This window comes from Oncorhynchus gorbuscha, linkage group LG02, assembly GCF_021184085.1.
Source record: "Oncorhynchus gorbuscha isolate QuinsamMale2020 ecotype Even-year linkage group LG02, OgorEven_v1.0, whole genome shotgun sequence".
Classification (NCBI taxonomy): domain Eukaryota; kingdom Metazoa; phylum Chordata; class Actinopteri; order Salmoniformes; family Salmonidae; genus Oncorhynchus; species Oncorhynchus gorbuscha.
Genome location: NC_060174.1, coordinates 35,335,682 through 35,354,399, shown reverse-complemented (window position 1 = coordinate 35,354,399; position 18,718 = coordinate 35,335,682). Strand labels below are relative to the sequence as shown.

General features: G+C 44.7%; 1 pseudogene; it reads right to left on the bottom strand.

The window, feature by feature from the left end:
* LOC123990043 overlaps positions 1–18,718 on the bottom strand; it is a 64,419-nt pseudogene that overhangs the window by 12,140 nt on the left and 33,561 nt on the right.

Here is an 18,718-nt window from a genome sequence, read left to right as displayed (position 1 = left end):
GAATATTTTCTACATTGTAGAATAATAGTGAAGTCATCAAAACATTGAAATAACACATATGGAATCATGTAGCAAACAAAAAAGTTTTAAACAAATCTAAACATATTTCATATTTGAGATTCTTCAAAGTAGCCACCCTTTGCCTTGATGACAGCTTTGCACACTCTTGGCATTCTCTCAACCAGCTTCATGAGGTAGTCACCTGGAATGCATTTAAATTAACAGGAAGACCTGATTCACGCAGTCTACTTTGAACAGTTGATGTTGAGATGTGTCTGTTACTTGAACTCTGTGAAGCATTTATTTGGGCTGCAATCTGAGGCTGGGAACGCTCATGAACTTATCCTCTGCAGCAAAGATAACTCTGGGTCTTCCATTCTTGTGGCGGTCCTCAGGAGAGCCAGTTTCATCATAGCGCTTGATGGTTTTTGCGACTGCACTTAAATAAACTTTAAAAGATCTTAAAGTTTTCTGTATTGGTTGACTTTCATGTCTTAAAGTAATGACGGACTGTCATTTCTCTTTGCTTATTGGAGCTTGCCATAAAATGGACTTTGTCTTTTACCAAATAGTGCTATCTTCTGTATACTACCCCTACCTTGTCACAACACAACTGATTGGCTGAAATGCATTAAGAAGGAAATAAATTCCACAAATGAACTTTTAACAAGGCACACCTGTTAATTGAAATGCATTCCAGATGACTACCTCATGAAGCTGTTGAGAGAATGCCACAATTGTGCAAAACTGTCATCAAGGCAAAGAGGGGCTACTTTGAAGAATCTCAAATACACTTTTTTTGGTTACTACATGATTTCATGTGTTATTTCATAGTTTTGATGTCTTCACTATTATTCTACAATGTAGAAAATATTAAAACATAAAGAAAAACCATGGAATGAGTAGGTGTGTCCAAACTTTTGACTGGTATAGTATTTTTTATTAAAAACGTTATTTTAATGAATTTATTCATACTATTTAATCCACAAGATATTCTCCTGACACAAATCTAGGGTTGCTACCAAAGCCGGCTGGTCGTTCGGTCTATCGGTTCCGATGCCAGAGACGTTACCCAGTGGTTAAGTCATTTTGTTCTGTATCTATGGATGCGATCCAGTCATTCATTATAAATGTTCTATCGCCACACTGGCTTGCAACATTATCATCCCTTACTTGATAGCTAGCCAACGAATGGCTAATTTACAGTCCCGTCAAACAGTGCAGCCAGAATAACAACAAAGTAGCTTAATTTGCATTTGTTTAAGCTGTTTTCTAGTGACATGTATTTGGATACATCCATAACAATAAGCTAATGATGCACAATTTCACCTGGCAAAGAAAATGTGCTCTCTCGTCAGGACAATGTTGTTCAGAGCTATCCAACAACACAGCTGACACAATCACTTCAAACTGAAGCAGGAAAGACTGTAAACTAGCTGCACTTCGTTTCGTTTGACCTGTTTTCTATTGATCTTTCTTTGTATATATCCATTCATGATCTCGGCTGGCTGAGAAAAGCTGCCTGTCTGTCTCATCCCAACTCCAGACATGTTCATTATAGCCTAGTGGTTGGAGCGTTGGGCCTGTAACCAAAAGGCTTCTGGATTGAATCCCAGAGCTGACAAGGAAAAAATCTGTCGATCTGCCCCTGAACAAGGCAGTTAACCCACTGTTCCCTGGTAGGCCGACATTGGAAATAGGAATTTGTTCTTAACTGACTTGCCTAGTTAGACATTTTTTTTAAACAACTGGAGATCGAATTTGTATATTGAAACAATGTGGCAAATTTCAGAGAGACAGAAATCAAGGTTTACAGAAATCTTCGCTGTCGAAAACTAAAAGTTAGTCAAAAAGAAATGTGAGAAAGTGTAGATGCTTTTTATAGTGGAGATCAAGTTTATATAATTGTCTGGCTGGGCCGATGAGACAGTGGATTGCGCAGTTAGATGGAACAGAGTAAATAGGCATTAAAGCGTCTTAGTGGTAACTTGTGGAATAAACACCGTCTGGAATGCAGTTTTAACCAATCAGCATTCAGGATGAGACGCACCCGTTGTATAAAATATCACATATACTGCATATTCACAGTTAAGATATTATTGCCCACAACAAGCTATTATCCAGGAAAGAGGAAATTGGAATCGACCCTTACATCACACACACACACACACACACACACACACACACACACACACACACACACACACACACACACACACACACACACACACACACACACACACACACACACACACACACACACACACACACACACACACACACACACACACACACACACACACACACAGCAGTTTCCACAGTCGAGGACTCCCGAGTGGGATCTCTCTTCGTTGTCAAAGAAATACTGAGTCTGCTCTGTGATACAACTCTCCTTAAACATGTTAGCAGACATGTCATCATCTGAGTCCACTAGAGAAAGAGAGAGAGAGAGAGAGAGAGAGAGAGAGAGACTACATAACTGTTACCATACACAACCAAAAACACAACACAAATACATCTGTGCTTACATCTCCAAATAAATAGTCCAAAGCCCCTTCACTTTTTCCACATTTTGTTACGTTACAGTCTTATTCTAAAATTTATTTACTAAAACAGTAACCTCTTCAATATACACACAATACACCACAATGAAGAAGCAAAAACAGGTTTTTAGATTTTTGTACAATTTTGATAAAAAATTTAATAAACTGAAATACCACATTTATACAAGTATTCAGACCCTTTACTCAGTACTTTGTTCAATCACCTTTGGCAGCAATTAAAGCCTCAAGTCTTCTTAGGTATGACTCTACAAGCTTGGCACACTTGTATCTGGTGAGTTTCTCCCATTCGTCTCTGCAGACCCTCTCAAGCTCTATCAGGTTGGATGGGAGCGTTGCTGCACAGCTATTTTCAGGTCTCTCCAGAGATGTCTGATTGGGTTTAAATCTGGGCTGGGCCACTCAAGGACATTCAGAGATTTGTCCCGAAGCCTCTCCTGCATCACCTTGTCTGTGTGCTTTGGGTCGTTGTCCTGTTGGAAGGTGAACCTTCGTCCCAGTCTAAGGTCCTGAGCGCTTTGGAGCAGGTTTTCATCAAGGATCTCTCTGTACTTTGCTGCGTTCATCTTTCCCTCGAGCATGACTAGTTTCCCAGTCCCTGCTGCTGATTAAGATCCCCACAGCATGATCCTGCCACCACCATGCGTCACCATAGGAATGGTATTGGCCAGATGATGAGCAGTGCCTGCCCTCCTCCAGATATGATGCTTGGCATTCAGGCCAGAGAGTTCAATCTTGGTTTCGTCAGACCAGAGAATATTATTTCTCATGGTCTGAGAGTCCTGTAGGTGCCTTTTGGCAAACTCTAAGCGAGTTGTCATGTGCCTTTTACTGAAGAGTGGATTCCATCTGGCCACTCTACCATAAAGGCCTGATTGGTGGAGTGCTGCAAAGATGGTTGTCCTTCTGGAAGGTTCTCCCATCTACAAAGACGAATTCTGGAGCTCTGTCAGAGTGACTATCGGGTTCTTGGTCACCTCCCTGACCATGGCCCTTCTCCCCTGATTGCTCAGTTTGGCCAGGCAGCCAGCTCAAGGAATAGTCTTGGTGGTTCCAAACTTCTTCCATTTAAGAATGATGGAAGCCACTGGGTTCTTGGGGACCTTCAATGCTGCATATATATTTTGTACCTAAACCCAGATCTGTGCCTCGACACAATCCTGTCTCGGAGCTCTACGGACAATTCATTTGACATCATGGCTAGGTTTTTACTCTGACGTGCACTGTCAACTGTAGGACCTTATATAGACAGGTGTGTGCCTTTCCAAGTCATGTCCATTCAATTGAATTTACCATAGGTGGACTCTAATGAAGTTGTAAAAACATTTCGAGAATGATCAGTGGAAACCTGAGCTCAATTTCGAGTCTCATAGCAAAGGGTCTGATTACCTTTTATACATTTGCAAAAACCTCTAAAAAACTGTTTTCAACTTCTTATTATGGGGTATTGTGTGTAGATTGATGAGGACAATTTTTTCTTTAAAACATTTTAGAATAAGGCTGTAACATGACAAAATGTGGAGAAAGTGAAGGGGTCTGAATACTTTCCAAAGCCATTTTAGCCACAACAAACATGTTGTACCATTATAACTACAAATTCACGTGTAGCATGAAAGGTAACCAAAGCAAGATCATGCATTAATGCATTCATGTGGGTATGTGCTGTGGGTGCGCGCTGTGTGTGTCTCACCACGTAGACAGATCGTGGCCCTGCAGCAGCCTTGCAGTCTCTCTCAGGGTTGCAGACTGACTGGTAGTCGTAGGTCTTGTTGAAGTACAGAGATGTGTTGACCAGACTGATCATCACGACTGGGTCCACCTCCCCAAAGAACTGACCAATCTGTGTTCAGGGAACAGAGAGCTGTGTTCAATGTATGAGCTTTGAAAGGCTGGTCATGGCTCACATCAACACCATCATCCCAGAAACACTGGACCCACTGTTACTGGCATATCACCCAAACGGATCCACAGATAACACAATCTCTATTGCACTCCACACTGCCCTTTCCCACCTGGACAAAAGGAACACCTATGTGAGAATAATGTTCATAGACCACAGCTCAGCATTCAACACCATAGTGCTCTCCAAGCTTATCACTACTTGTTGTATATTTTTTTTTTAATGTAACCTTTACTTAACTAGGCAAGTCAGTTAAGAACAAATGCTTATTTACAATGAGGGCCTACCCCAGCCAAACCCAGACGACGCTGGGCCAACTGTGCACCACCCTGTAGGACTCCCAGTCACGGCCGGATATGTTACAGCCTGGTTTCGAGCCAGGGACTTACATTGAGATGCAGTGCCTTAGACCGCTGCACCACTCAGGAGCACTAAGCTAAGCTAAGGTTCCTGGGACTGAACACCTCCCTCTGCAACTGGATCCTGGACTTCCTGATGGGCTGCCCCCAGGTGGTAAGGGTAGGCAACACATTCACATCGATTGGGCTGTTGTGGAGCGGGTCGATAACTTCAAGTGCCTCTGTGTCCACTCGCTAAGGATCTATTATAATCCAAAACACACCAACACAGTAATGAAGAGGGCACGACAACGCCTCTTCCACCTCAGAGGGCTAAAAATATTTGGCATGGGCCCTCAGATCATCAACAAGTACTACAGCTGCACCATTGAGAACATCTTGACTGGTTGCATCACCGCTTGGTATCACAACTGCTTCTAACCGCAAGACCCTACAGAGAGTAGTACGTACGGCCCAGTACATCACTGGGGTTGAACTCCCTGCCATCCAGGACCTCTAGGCCAGGTGGTGTCAAATAAAATTGTCAAAGACTCCAGCCACCCAAGTCATAGAATGTTCTCTCTGCTGCCGCATGGCAAACTGTACTAGAGCGTGAAGTCTGGGACCAAATTGCTCCTGAATAGATTCTACCATGAGACTGCTAAATAGTTAGTTAAATAGTTAACCAAATAGCTTACCTACAGTGCATTCGGAAAGCATTCAGACCCCTTGACTTTTTCCACATTTTGTTATGTTACAGCCTTGTACTAAAATACATTAAATTATTTGTTTTCTTCATAAATTTACACAAAATAACCCACAATGACAAAGCGAAACCTGTTCCAGAGTGCTCAGGACCTCAGACTGGGGCGAAGATTCACCTTCCAACAGGACAATGACCCTAAGCACACAGCCAAGACAACGCAGGAGTGGCTTCGGCACAAGTCTCTGAATGTCCTTGGGTGACCCAGCCATAGCCCGGACTTGAACCCAATCTAACATCTCTGGAGAGACCTGAAAATAGCTGTGCAGCGACACTCTCCGTCCAACCAGACAGAGCTTAAATAGATCTGCAGAGAAATATGCCGTTTCTCTTTGCAAATTTGAGCTGCTCTTGCCATAATATGGACTTTTACCAAATAGGGCTATCTTTTGTATACCACTCCTACCTTGTCACAACACAACTGATTGGCTCAAACACATTAAAAAGGAAATGAACTTTTAACAAGGCACACCTGTTAATTGAAATGCATTCCAGGTGAAAACCTCATGAAGCTGGATGAAAGAATACCAAGATCGTGCCAAGCTGTCATCAAGGGAAGGAAGGGGTGGCTACTTTAAAGAATTTCAGATGTATTTTGATAGTTGTTAAACACTTTTTTGGTTACTACATGATGTGTTATTTCATAGTTTTGATGTCTTCACTATTATTCTACAATGTAGAAAATAGTCAAAATAAAAAACTTGAATGAATAGGTGTGTCCAAACTTTTGACTGGTACTGTAGGTATAAACATTACCATTGAACTAGACAATTTTCTGATTATAATGTTGAGGAATAAATGGTGTCGTTGTCATGGAATAAGTTTACTGAGTTTTGAAATCAGTGGAATTCCTAGTGGAAGCAGAGAGATGATTGCCAAATGCAGAGAGAGTGCAAAAACACTGAAAGAGGAATGTTGTATAAAACACCTGTCTCCGGATAACATCTTCAAACTAAGGGCAACAGTGGCATTCATAACAGAGGAAAAAGCATTAATCCATATATACGGGTAAGAGTCTAACTGCCGTTTTACGGGCTCCTAACCAACTGTACTATTTTGTTTGTTTTTGCATTGTTTGTCACTTATTTTGTACATAAAAGTTGCTCCTACCATCTATTATGAACGGAAATCGCTTCTGGACATCAGAACAGCGATTACTGACCTCAAACTGGACAAATATATTTTCTTTTGGTAGGCCTGATCACCGACAATGATGAGACAGCCTATAGGAACGAGGTCAGAGACCTTGCCATGTGATACCAGGAACAACAATCTCTCCTTCAATGTGAGCAAGAAAAAGGAGATGATCGTGGACTACAGGAAAAGGAGGACGGCCCATTAACATCAACGGGGCTGTAGTGGAGCGTGTCGAGAGTTTGAAGTGCCTTGGTGTCAACATTACCAACAATCTATCATGGTCCATGCCAAGACAGTGTCATGTTTTGTCATTTATTATCTTGTCTTGTCCCTGTGCTTCCCATTCTATTCGTTTCCCTCTGCTGGTCTTATTAGGTTCTTTCCCTTTTTCTATCCCTCTCTCTCCTCCTCCCTCTCTCGCTCTCTCGCTCTCTCTTCTCTCTATCGTTCCGTTCCTGCTCCCAGCTGTTCCTATTCCCCTAATCAATCATTTAGTCTTCCCACACCTGTTCCCGATCCTTTCCCCTGATTAGAGTCCCTATTTCTTCCTTTGTGTTCCGTTCCTGTCCTGTCGGTTCCTTGTCTAGAATTCACCGTGCTGTGTTTGTGTATCGCCCTGTCGTGTCGTGTTTTCCTCAGATGCTGCGTGGTGAGCAGGTGTCTGAGTCTGTCTGGTTCAAGTGCCTTCCCGAGGCAACCTGCTGTTCACCTGCTGTTCAAGATCGAGTCTCCAGTTTGTCCTCGTCATTTCGAGTGAAAGTTGTGTTTTTTGTTTGTATTTACTTTACTGGATTAAAGACTCTGTTTTCGCCAAGTCGCTTTTGGGTCCTCTTTCACCTGCATGACAGAAGGAACCGACCAAGGAATGGACCCAGCGACTTCAGACGCTCGTTACACTGCCGTCGAGATCCAAGGAGCCATGCTCGGCAGACACGAGCAGGAATTGTCTGCTGCTCGCCATGCCGTGGAGAACCTGGCCGCTCAGGTTTCCGACCTCTCTGGACAGTTCCAGAGTCTACGTCTCGTGCCACCTGTTACTTCCTGGCCTGCCGAGCCTCCAGAACCTAGGGTTAATAACCCACCTTGCTACTCCGGGCAGCCCACTGAGTGCCGCTCCTTTCTCACGCAGTGTGAGATTGTGTTCTCTCTCCAACCCAACACATACTCTAGAGAGAGAGCTCGGGTTGCTTACGTCATTTCACTCCTTACTGGCCGGGCTCGAGAATGGGGCACAGCTATCTGGGAGGCAAAGGCTGATTGCTCTAACAAGTTCCAGAACTTTAAAGAGGAGATGATTCGGGTTTTTGACCGTTCAGTTTTTGGTAGGGAGGCTTCTAGGGCCCTGGCTTCCTTATGCCAAGGTGAACGGTCCATAACGGATTATTCTATTGAGTTTCGCACTCTTGCTGCCTCTAGTGAGTGGAACGAGCCGGCGCTGCTCGCTCGTTTTCTGGAGGGACTCCACGCAGTGGTTAAGGATGAGATTCTCTCCCGGGAGGTTCCTTCAGATGTGGACTCTTTGATTGCTCTCGCCATCCGCATAGAACGACGGGTAGATCTTCGTCACCGGGCTCGTGGAAGAGAGCTCGCATCAACGGTGTTTCCCTGCTCCGCATCGCAACCATCTCCCTCCTCTGGCTCAGAGTCTGAGCCCATGCAGCTGGGAGGGATTCGCATCTCGACTAAGGAGAGGGAACGGAGGATCACCAACCGCCTGTGCCTCTATTGCGGAGTTGCTGGACATTTTGTTAATTCATGTCCAGTAAAGCCAGAGCTCATCTGTAAGCGGAGGGCTACAGGTGAGCGCAACTACTCAAGTCTCTCCATCAAAATCCTGTACTACTTTGTCGGTCCATCTACGCTGGACCGGTTCGGGTGCTACATGTAGTGCCTTGATAGACTCTGGGGCTGAGGGTTGTTTCATGGACGAAGCATGGGTTCGGAAACATGACATTCCTTTCAGAGAGTTAGAGAAGCCTACGCCCATGTTCGCCTTAGATGGTAGTCATCTTCCCAGTATCAGATTTGAGACACTACCTTTAACCCTCACAGTATCTGGTAACCACAGTGAGACTATTTCTTTTTGATTTTTCGTTCACCGTTTACACCTGTTGTTTTGGGTCATCCCTGGCTAGTATGTCATAATCCTTCTATTAATTGGTCTAGTAATTCTATCCTATCCTGGAACGTTTCTTGTCATGTGAAGTGTTTAATGTCTGCCATCCCTCCCGTTTCTTCTGTCCCTACTTCTCAGGAGGAACCTGGCGATTTGACAGGAGTGCCGGAGGAATATCATGATCTGCGCACGGTCTTCAGTCGGTCCCGAGCCAACTCCCTTCCTCCTCACCGGTCGTATGATTGTAGTATTGATCTCCTTCCGGGGACCACTCCTCCTCGGGGTAGACTATACTCTCTGTCGGCTCCCGAACGTAAGGCTCTCGAGGATTATTTGTCTGTGTCTCTTGACGCCGGTACCATAGTGCCTTCTTCCTCTCCGGCCGGGGCGGGGTTCTTTTTGTTAAGAAGAAGGACGGTACTCTGCGCCCCTGCGTGGATTATCGAGGGCTGAATGACATAACGGTTAAGAATCGTTATCCGCTTCCCCTTATGTCATCAGCCTTCGAGATTCTGCAGGGAGCCAGGTGCTTTACTAAGTTGGACCTTCGTAACGCTTACCATCTCGTGCGCATCAGAGAGGGGGACGAGTGGAAAACGGCGTTTAACACTCCGTTAGGGCATTTTGAGTACCGGGTTCTGCCGTTTGGTCTCGCCAATGCGCCAGCTGTTTTTCAGGCATTAGTTAATGATGTTCTGAGAGACATGCTGAACATCTTTGTTTTTGTCTATCTTGACGATATCCTGATTTTTTTTCTCCGTCACTCGAGATTCATGTTCAGCACGTTCGACGTGTTCTACAGCGCCTTTTAGAGAATTGTCTCTACGTAAAGGCTGAGAAGTGCTCTTTTCATGTCTCCTCCGTTACTTTTCTCGGTTCCGTTATTTCCGCTGAAGGCATTCAGATGGATTCCGCTAAGGTCCAAGCTGTCAGTGATTGGCCCGTTCCAAGGTCACGTGTCGAGTTGCAGCGCTTTTTAGGTTTCGCTAATTTCTATCGGCGTTTCATTTGTAATTTCGGTCAAGTTGCTGCCCCTCTCACAGCTCTTACTTCTGTCAAGACGTGTTTTAAGTGGTCCGGTTCCGCCCAGGGAGCTTTTGATCTTCTAAAAGAACGTTTTACGTCCGCTCCTATCCTCGTTACTCCTGACGTCACTAGACAATTCATTGTCGAGGTTGACGCTTCAGAGGTAGGCGTGGGAGCCATTCTATCCCAGCGCTTCCAGTCTGACGATAAGGTTCATCCTTGCGCTTATTTTTCTCATCGCCTGTCGCCATCTGAGCGCAACTATGATGTGGGTAACCGTGAACTGCTCGCCATCCGCTTAGCCCTAGGCGAATGGCGACAGTGGTTGGAGGGGGCGACCGTTCCTTTTGTCGTTTGGACAGACCATAAGAACCTTGAGTACATCCGTTCTGCCAAACGACTTAATGCCCGTCAAGCTCGTTGGGCGTTGTTTTTCGCTCGTTTCGAGTTTGTGATTTCTTACCGTCCGGGTAGCAAGAACACCAAGCCTGATGCCTTATCCCGTCTGTTTAGTTCTTCTGTGGCTTCTACTGATCCCGAGGGGATTCTTCCTTATGGGCGTGTTGTCGGGTTAACAGTCTGGGGAATTGAAAGACAGGTTAAGCAAGCACTCACGCACACTGCGTCGCCGCGCGCTTGTCCTAGTAACCTCCTTTTCGTTCCTGTTTCCACTCGTCTGGCTGTTCTTCAGTGGGCTCACTCTGCCAAGTTAGCTGGTCATCCCGGTGTTCGAGGCACTCTTGCGTCTATTCGCCAGCGCTTTTGGTGGCCGACTCAGGAGCGTGACACGCGCCGTTTCGTGGCTGCTTGTTCGGACTGCGCGCAGACTAAGTCGGGTAACTCTCCTCCTGCCGGTCGTCTCAGACCGCTCCCCATTCCTTCTCGACCATGGTCTCACATCGCCCTAGACTTCATTACCGGTCTGCCTTTGTCTGCGGGGAAGACTGTGATTCTTACGGTTGTCGATAGGTTCTCTAAGGCGGCACATTTCATTCCCCTCGCTAAACTTCCTTCCGCTAAGGAGACGGCACAAATCATTATCGAGAATGTATTCAGAATTCATGGCCTCCCGTTAGACGCCGTTTCAGACAGAGGCCCGCAATTCACGTCACAGTTTTGGAGGGAGTTCTGTCGTTTGATTGGTGCGTCCGTCAGTCTCTCTTCCGGGTTTCATCCCCAGTCTAACGGTCAAGCAGAGAGGGCCAATCAGACGATTGGTCGCATACTACGCAGCCTTTCTTTCAGAAACCCTGCGTCTTGGGCAGAACAGCTCCCCTGGGCAGAATACGCTCACAATTCGCTTCCTTCGTCTGCTACCGGGTTATCTCCGTTTCAGAGTAGTCTGGGTTACCAGCCTCCTCTGTTCTCATCCCAGCTTGCCGAGTCCAGCGTTCCCTCCGCTCAAGCGTTTGTCCAACGTTGTGAGCGCACCTGGAGGAGGGTGAGGTCTGCACTTTGCCGTTACAGGGCACAGACTGTGAGAGCCGCCAATAAACGCAGGATTAAGAGTCCAAGGTATTGTTGCGGCCAGAGAGTGTGGCTTTCCACTCGCAACCTTCCTCTTACGACAGCTTCTCGTAAGTTGACTCCGCGGTTCATTGGTCCGTTCCGTGTCTCCCAGGTCGTCAATCCTGTCGCTGTGCGACTGCTTCTTCCGCGACATCTTCGTCGCGTCCATCCTGTCTTCCATGTCTCCTGTGTTAAGCCCTTTCTTCGCACCCCCGTTCGTCTTCCCTCCCCCTCCCGTCCTTGTCGAGAGCGCACCTATTTACAAGGTACATAAGATCATGGACATGCGTTCTCGGGGACGGGGTCACCAATACTTAGTGGATTGGGAGGGTTACGGTCCTGAGGAGAGGAGTTGGGTTCCGTCTCGGGATGTGCTGGACCGTTCACTCATTGATGATTTCCTCCGTTGCCGCCAGGATTCCTCCTCGAGTGCGCCAGGAGGCGCTCGGTGAGTGGGGGGGTACTGTCATGTTTTGTCATTTATTATCTTGTCTTGTCCCTGTGCTTCCCATTCTATTCGTTTCCCTCTGCTGGTCTTATTAGGTTCTTTCCCTTTTTCTATCCCTCTCTCTCCTCCTCCCTCTCTCGCTCTCTCGCTCTCTCTTCTCTCTATCGTTCCGTTCCTGCTCCCAGCTGTTCCTATTCCCCTAATCAATCATTTAGTCTTCCCACACCTGTTCCCGATCCTTTCCCCTGATTAGAGTCCCTATTTCTTCCTTTGTGTTCCGTTCCTGTCCTGTCGGTTCCTTGTCTAGAATTCACCGTGCTGTGTTTGTGTATCGCCCTGTCGTGTCGTGTTTTCCTCAGATGCTGCGTGGTGAGCAGGTGTCTGAGTCTGTCTGGTTCAAGTGCCTTCCCGAGGCAACCTGCTGTTCACCTGCTGTTCAAGATCGAGTCTCCAGTTTGTCCTCGTCATTTCGAGTGAAAGTTGTGTTTTTTGTTTGTATTTACTTTACTGGATTAAAGACTCTGTTTTCGCCAAGTCGCTTTTGGGTCCTCTTTCACCTGCATGACAGACAGTTGTGAAGAGGGCACAACAACACATGTTCCTCCTCAGGATACTGAACAGATTTGTCATGGGTCCCCAGATCCTCAAAAAGTTATACAACTACACCATCGAGAGCATCATTTTATTTTGTACTTAAGTTTATTCAGTACATATTTTCTTAATCTATTTATTGAACTGCAATGTTGGTTAAGGTCTTGTAAGTACGCATTTCAGGGTAAGGTCTACCTGTTATATTCGGCGCATGTAACAAATGACATTTGATTTGAATTTATTTGTTTCTAATTTTGTCAGAAAGTTGTTTTCATTGCAATTTAAAGCATACTGTTAGCTAGCTAGATTACGTTAGTTGGCTGGCTCGCTAGCTAAAGTTATGTGCATGATCTGTGTCGGAGCTCTAGAAAGAGGCCAGAGTTCCCGAGTTGTTTTGAATGCGACAGAGTTGGGATTATGGTTAATTATTTAGCTTGCTAACTAGATGTCTAAACAAAAGACTCCACTATACAAGTAACCATTTCACTGTACCATTTACAGCCTCTGTATCCTGTGCATGTGACAAATTAACTTAGATTGTATTTGATATAGTATGTGTTTATCAGAGATGTAATGTGAAGAACATGACCTGCACCACAATCAGAATGGTATATAAAATCAAATCAAATCAAATTTTATTTGTCACATACACATGGTTAGCAGATGTTAATGCGAGTGTAGCGAAATGCTTGTGCTTCTAGTTCCGACAATGCAGTGATAACCAACAAGTAATCTAACTAACAATTCAAAAAAAAAAAAAAAAACTACTGTATTATACACAGTGTAAGGGGATAAGGAACATGTACATAAGGATATATGAATGAGTGATGGTACAGAGCAGCATACAGTAGATGGTATCGAGTACAGTATATACATATGAGATGAGTGTGTAGACAAAGTAAACAAAGTGGCATAGTTAAAGTGGCTAGTGATACATGTGTTACATAAGGATGCAGTCGATGTTGTAGAGTACAGTATATACATATGCATATGAGATGAATAATGTAGGGTAAGTAACATTATATAAGGTAGCATTGTTTAAAGTGGCTAGTGATATATATATATATATATATATATATATATATATATATATATTTACATAATTTCATCATTTCATCAATTCCCATTATTAAAATGGCTGGAGTTGGGTCAGTGTCAATGACAGTGTGTTGGCAGCAGCCACTCAATGTTAGTGGTGGCTATTTAACAGTCTGATGGCCTTGAGATAGAAGCTGTTTTTCAGTCTCTCGGTCCCAGCTTTGATGCACCTGTACTGACCTCGCCTTCTGGATGATAGCGGGGTGAACAGGCAGTGGTTCGGGTGGTTGATGTCCTTGATGATCTTTATGGCCTTCCTGTAACAACGGGTGGTGTAGGTGTCCTGGAGGGCAGGTAGTTTGCCCCCGGTGATACGTTGTGCAGTCCTCACTACCCTCTGGAGAGCCTTACGGTTGAGGGCAGAGCAGTTGCCGTACCAGGCGGTGATACAGCCCGCCAGGATGCTCTCGATTGTGCATCTGTAGAAGTTTGTGAGTGCTTTTGGTGACAAGCCGAATTTTTTCAGCCTCCTGAGGTTGAATAGGCGCTGCTGCGCCTTCTTCACGACGCTGTCAGTGTGAGTGGACCAATTCAGTTTGTCTGTGATGTGTATGCCGAGGAACTTAAAACTAGCTACCCTCTCCACTACTGTTCCATCGATGTGGATAGGGGGTGTTCCCTCTGCTGTTTCCTGAAGTCCACAATCATCTCCTTAGTTTTGTTGACGTTGAGTGTGAGGTTATTTTCCTGACACCACACTCCAAGGGCCCTCACCTCCTCCCTGTAGGCCGTCTCGTCGTTGTTGGTAATCAAGCCTACCACTGTTGTGTCGTCCGCAAACTTGATGATTGAGTTGGAGGCGTGCGTGGCCACGCAGTCGTGGGTGAACAGGGAGTACAGGAGAGGGCTCAGAACGCACCCTTGTGGGGCCCCGTGTTGAGGATCAGCGGGGAGGAGATGTTGTTGCCTACCCTCACCACCTGGGGGCGGCCCGTCAGGAAGTCCAGTACCCAGTTGCACAGGGCGGGGTCGAGACCCAGGGTCTCGAGCTTGATGACGAGCTTGGAGGGTACTATGGTGTTGAATGCCGAGCTGTAGTCGATGAACAGCATTCTCACATAGGTATTCCTCTTGTCCAGGTGGGTTAGGGCAGTGTGCAGTGTGGTTGAGATTGCATCGTCTGTGGACCTATTTGGGCGGTAAGCAAATTGGAGTGGGTCTAGGGTGTCAGGTAGGGTGGAGGTGATATGGTCCTTGACTAGTCTCTCAAAGCACTTCATGATGACGGAAGTGAGTGCTACGGGGCGGTAGTCGTTTAGCTCAGTTACCTTAGCTTTCTTGGGAACAGGAACAATGGTGGCCCTCTTGAAGCATGTGGGAACAGCAGACTGGTATAGGGATTGATTGAATATGTCCGTAAACACACCGGCCAGCTGGTCTGCGCATGCTCGGAGGGCGCGGCTGGGGATGCCGTCTGGGCCTGCAGCCTTGCGAGGGTTAACACGTTTAAATGTCTTACTCACCTCGGCTGCAGTGAAGGAGAGACTGCATGTTTCCGTTGCAGGCCGTGTCAGTGGCACTGTATTGTCCTCAAAGCGGGCAAAAAGTTATTTAGTCTGCCTGGGAGCAAGACATCCTGGTCCGTGACTGGGCTGGATATCATCTTGTAGTCCGTGATTGACTGTAGACCCTGCCACATGCCTCTTGTGTCTGAGCCATTGAATTGAGATTCCACTTTGTCTCTGTACTGACGCTTAGCTTGTTTGATAGCCTTACGGAGGGAATAGCTGCACTGTTTGTATTCAGTCATGTTGCCAGACACCTTGCCCTGATTAAAAGCAGTGGTTCGCGCTTTCAGTTTCACGCGAATGCTGCCATCAATCCACGGTTTCTGGTTAGGGAATGTTTTTATCGTTGCTATGGGAACGACATCTTCGACGCACGTTCTAATGAACTCGCACACCGAATCAGCGTATTCGTCAATATTCCCATCTGACGCAATACGAAACATGTCCCAGTCCACGTGATGGAAGCAGTCTTGGAGTGTAGAGTCAGCTTGTTCTGACCAGCGTTGGACAGACCTCAGCGTGGGAGCCTCTTGTTTTAATTTCTGTCTGTAGGCAGGGATCAGCAAAATGGAGTCGTGGTCAGCTTTTCCGAAAGGGGGCGGGGCAGGGCCTTATATGCGTCGCGGAAGTTAGAGTAACAATGATCCAAGGTTTTACCACCCCTGGTTGCGCAATCGATATGCTGATAAAATTTAGGGAGTCTTGTTTTCAGATTGGCTTTGTTAAAATCCCCAGCTACAATGAATGCAGCCTCCGGATAAATGTTTTCCAGTTTGCAAAGAGTTAAATAAAGTTCGTTCAGAGCCATCGATGTGTCTGCTTGGGGGGGGATATATACGGCTGTGATTATAATCGAAGAGAATTCTCTTGGAAGATAATGCGGTCTACATTTGATTGTGAGGAATTCTAAATCAGGTGAACAGAAGGATTTGAGTTCCTGTATGTTTTCTTCATCACACCATGTCCCGTTAGTCATGAGGCATACGCCCCCTCCACTCTTCTTTCCAGAGAGATGTTTGTTTCTGTCGGCGCGATGCGTGGAGAAACCCGTTGGCTGCACCGCCCTGGATAGCGTTTTCCCAGTAAGCCATGTCTCCGTAAAGCAGAGAATAGGCAAAGGAGTAGATAAGTACATTTTTACTAATAATTTTTGCTACTACTTTCACCACTTTTAGTCTTGAAATTTTGGTTGTTTACTACACTGAGAATCCTTAAAGAGATGGGTGTGGCTAAGGCTTAAGTGGGTGTGGACGATGTTGAATGGGTTTAGACAAAGAAGAGCTCTCCAGTAGGTGTACCAACATTTTACGTGCCATAAGTGGGTTTACAAGTTTATCCACTTTCAAAGCAGAATTACTTTCTCTGCAGTTCCTCTGCAGTGTATGAAATACCATTTTCTAGCTCGGAGTCTCCAATTTGATTCAAAGTAAAAAAACAAAAACGTCTAATTTTGCTTAGATATGCCTTCTAAACAATTCAAAACAAGACATGGTGTCAAGAACAAGATAAAACTAGCTGAAAGGAGCCACCTAAGATTCCCCACATGGCAGCTTCTTGTCATTGTTGCTAGCTATCTAGCCACCTGGAATCACAACAACACACTGTCTTCTGTGTCATTGAATCGCGTGCATTGTTTTTGTGACATTGTCAGCTAACCTGTCTATTGGGGAGCACCGGTGCAGTTGAGGGGAAATGTACCTTTTTATTTTGGCAAGCGTTGACCCACAATAAAAAAACATTTGTATTTATAGAGTATTTTGAGTTGTTATCAACAGTAAAACAAAAATGCTGAAACACTTATTGCCGCTTACTGTAAATTAGTGAGCATTTTGGGAAAATTGCTGTATTTCAAAAATGTACTGTAATTCCACCCCACAGAATACAGTACCGTATCTTTGGAGAGCCAAATACCTTTTGACTACTAGTGGATGAATGGTCTTGTTGTTTCATTAACATATTTTGGGGCATGCCTTGTAAAAGGCTTTATTTGTTGCACCCGTGAGAGGGGATGCTTACCAATTTAAACCCTGTGGTTATAGTGTTGGTCAAGGTATGATGTATAGAGGACATATTGATGTGACAGCTAGCTTTTTGGCATGTCTGTTTTTTGCTTGTAGTCACTGCCAGTTTGGAAGCCTTTGTTAAGGTGAAAGTGAAAGTTATATAAAATGCCAACTCACCATTGATGTTCTGTAATGTGTAAACACTTAGCAGTCAACCTTCTTGCACCAATCTCTTATAATTACAGTAAAATACTGTGAAAACAAACCCTTTAGTTCCTTGGCAATTTCTCGCATAGAATAGCCTTCATTTCTCAGTACAAGAACAGACTGACAAGTTTCTGAAGAAAGTTATTTGATTCTGGCAATTTTGAGCCTGTAATCGAACCCACTAATGCTGATGCTCCAGATACTCAACTAGTCTAAAGAAGTTTTATTGCTTCTTTAATCAGAACAACAGTTTTCAGCTGTGCTGATAATGATCAATTAGCCATAATGATCAATTAGCCTTTTAAAATTATAAACTTGGATTAGCTAACACAACGTGCCATTGGAACACAGGAGTGATGGTTGCTGATAATGGCCTCTGTATGCCTTTGCAGATATTTAATAAAAAATGATGTCTACACTGTCGTAGACAATAATTATTTTTTTCAAAAACAAGGACATTTCTAAGTGACCCCAAACTTTTGAATGGTAGTGTATGTACGAACTGTTCGGAACTCTTCCGGATGGGAAGCATGCGAACGCCATTAGTCTTTCCCAACCCGGCAGTCACCATCCAGGGAAATATAATATGATTTCTAACAAAGATATCTACATAGATTTCAGGATGTTGTGTATACCTGGACATAATCAGAATTCATGTAAACATTACAGTTTTCAAAACATAGCTTGTCCAAAAAAAGTGGTCCCTTGACCCCGCTTAAACTGGGGATGGGATAAATTGAGCCGCGTGACAGGGTAAATTAATGTCTGTACTGAATTAAATATTACCACTTTCTTTTTAAAACAATTCAACACAATTCAAAAACAATTCATCACAATAATCTTTTTGTCTTTTAAACATTTTAAGCATCTTTTAAATTATTTTTTAAATTGAACCTTTATTTACCTAGGCAAGTCAGTTAAGAACAAATTCTTATTTACATTGACGGCCTACCCCGGCCAAACCAGGACGATGCTGGGCCAATTGTGCGCCGCCTTATGGGACTCCCAATTACGTTCGGATATTAACACACCTAACCAACACTTTGTACATTACATTTTTTACACTTTTAGCTTTGGACAGGCCCTTATATCCCAGCGATAATGCCTTGCATTACACCTGGGAAGAAAACACTTCAATTTGTTAAACTTTCCATTGGCTCAACTAACTCCAAGGTAAACATTTTGATAATATTAGCCTTCACCGCTACGAGGATGCACTTTCATGCTAGATTTAGTACCTCAAATTGAAGCTCATAGACACCCCAACTGATGCATAGAACAATATTTAACACTTTGGTTTACATGCAGTGCATTTGGATAGAATTCAGACCTCTTGACCTTTTCCACATTTTGGTACGTTACAGCCTTATTCTAAAATGGATGAGATTATTTATTTCCCTCATCAATCTACACACAATACCCCATACTGACAAAGCAAAAACAGAAATACCTTATTTACAGACGTATTCAGACCCTTTGCTATGAGATAAGCAATGGAGTTTCCATTTTAATC